We start from the raw sequence: 2,981 nt of genomic DNA on the forward strand, positions 1-2,981 counted from the left end.
TACGGGCTTACCCATAGCATTTGGGGCCGTGTCTTTGCCTGTCGAATTTCACTCCAATCTGAGCTGGTGACTCTAGCCTCCTGCAGTGATGCCCCGAGCCTCGATCTGAGCTTTGATACCAGTTGAAGGAGTACGAGCGAAAGTGCGACGCGAGACAGAGTGCGAGAAGAAGAGCACGACGATATGGAGAACTCGCTCTACTATAATGTGTAGAGCATAGTGAGTTCTTATTAGGTTTTTACAAAAGAATATGTGTACATACCTCGCGGCCCGCCCACTTACCTGGGCGACCACATTGGGCTTTATAGCCCAACACTCAACCCTCTCTGGTTTAGAATGATATTTGGCTTCATTAAAGTGAACATCATTGTTGCGGATAAACTTTCTGGATTTGGGATCCCAAAGTCTGTACCCCATCTCACCAGAATTACCATAGCCTAGAAAGATCCACTTTCTACTCTTTGGCTCAAGTTTGTTCCTAAATTCCTTTGGAACATGAGTATATGCCTCACAGCCAAAGACTCTGAGGTGCTTGTATGAGGGCATTTTGCCTGACCATACCATCTGTGCCACTGAATCCTTCTGCAAAACCTTGCTAGGAGATCTATTTATAAGATGAACAGCTGTTGATACAGCTTCAGCCCAAAACCCATTTGGTAGTTGTGCATTAGACAACATACTTCTGACCTTCTCTTGTATGGTCCTATTCATCCTCTCAGCAACACCATTTTGAGGAGGATTGTAAGGAGCAGTAAGTTCACGTGTTATACCTTTTGACTCACAAAAGTCCTGAAAGGCCTTTGAAACATACTCTCCACCATTGTCAGTGCGTAAGCATTTAAGCTTCTTGCCACTCTGATTCTCCACAAATGTCACAAACGTTTTGAAAACACTAAACGCTTCATCCTTGTGCTTGAGAAAGTAAACCCATACTTTCCTCGAGTAATCATCTATAAATGTCATAAAGTAAGAAGCTCCCCCTAGAGATAGGTTAGGCATAGGTCCACACAAATCACTATGAACAAGTGCCAACTGTGTATCTCTTCTACTGGTTCTATGCTTATGTGGCTGCTGTGTTTGCTTACCATACAGACAATGTTCACAGAATTCAAAATCATTAAATGACAAGCCAGGCAAATAACCAGAACGAGACAAAATTTCCATTCCCTTCTTGGACATATGTCCTATCCGGCTATGCCACAAAGAAATGTTCGGCTGCTCGGTTACATTGATTACATTTTTAGAGACATTTGATACATAAATCATGTAAAGTCCTCCAGACTTTACTCCATGTGCTACTGTCATAGAACCCTTGGATATCTTCCACATGTTCTGTCTAAAAGTGGTGACGTAGCCAGCATCATCAAGTAAACCTGTGCTAATCAAGCTCTTTGTCATTGCGGGAACATGTCTCACATTCTTCAGCGTGAAAGAAGAGCCATTCCGAAACTTCAATTGAACATCTCCAACACCTAAGATCTCACATGTCTGCCCATTGCCTAGCCGAACATGATCTTTAGTGGTCACATAAGAGGTAAACCACTCTTTGTTTGGAGACACATGAAGTGATGCCCCTGAGTCTATAATCCAGTCACAAAGTGCATTTCCATCAGATGCTGTAAGAAGAGCTGAGTCTATTGTATTTTTCAAGAAGTAGATATCTCCTGACACTAGACTGTCATCCTTTGCAACAGTGTTTGTCACATTTATTTCTTGAATCTTCACTGAGGACTTGTTCTTCTCACCATGGTCTTCTGCTTTCTCTTTGCCTTTTTCTGCTTTCCATTCTCTGCAGTCTCTTTTCATGTGACCCTTCTTGCCACAATGGTAGCATTCTATGTCACTCTTGCCTTTAGCACTGCGGGACTTGCTACGAGACTGATCCCTCTTTCCACCTTTGTACTTTTTTTTGGTCCTTCCCCTGACAACTAAGGCTGTTCCTTTGCCTTTGTCCATTGTCTTTCTGTTGGTTTCTTCAGTAAGCAGACTGCCTTCTACACCTGCTATGGTCAAACCATCTGGAGGTGCAGAATTACTCAAAGCTCTGTGAAAAGTGTCCCAACTTTCCGGCAATGTGATCAACAGGAACATAGCTCTAACAGGTTCATCAAACTTGACACCTTGAGCTAACAACTGGCTGTAGATTGTGTTGAATTCATTCAGATGATTGGACATAGGTGTCCCTTCTTTCATCTTCAAGTCAACAAGCTTCTTAAGCCAGTATACCTGTGAAGCTGCACTCTGCTTCTCATAAAGATCACTCAGCTTTGTCCATGCTTGATAAGCCGACATCTCGTCTGCTACATTGAAGTAAATGCTTTCTGCCAAAGTCAGCATAATGGTAGAAAGTGCCAATTCATCCATTTCGCTCCATTCATCTTCGTCTATATCTTGTGGTTTTATCCCCTTGAGCTTTATAGGTTTTATCTACTTCTTTTGTACCAACACGTGCCAAATCTGCTTCTTCCACAATGGGAAATTGGTTCCATCCAGCTTCTTGATATTGTAAAGAGCAGTGTCCTGTGATTCAGCCATAACTACGCTTCACAGCAGTAGTTTACTTTCCTGGGAAAAATTCGGCAAAGTTTCCCCTGTAAACTGACCTCTAAACCAATATCAACCTGTCAAATGAACCAAGAAAGCTTCAGATTCTGCAAAAATTTCGGCAGAGTCTCCTTTGTAAAATGGCTCGGTGTACTCAAAAAAACAGACCAAAAAACAGCTCAAAAAACCACTGTCTCTCTAACACTATAAGCTGTGGATAAACCTGTCCTGCACCTGTACTGGCTCCCACTGTCCTGTCACTGTCCTGTAAGCATAGACTGCGACAATGCCTCAACGGCAGTAAAGCAAAGATGCAATCCCAACTGTCTAACTCACAGTCAATACATCCTAGCTGCCTATCTAAGGGTGCTGGAGGGATCGCTCCAAGACCTGTATCACCGAAAGGATCTCAACATTCGAGAATCCTCCAGCTCAAT

This window comes from Adiantum capillus-veneris, chromosome 14, assembly GCF_014529385.1.
Source record: "Adiantum capillus-veneris isolate H3 chromosome 14, ASM1452938v2, whole genome shotgun sequence".
NCBI classification, from domain to species: domain Eukaryota; kingdom Viridiplantae; phylum Streptophyta; class Polypodiopsida; order Polypodiales; family Pteridaceae; genus Adiantum; species Adiantum capillus-veneris.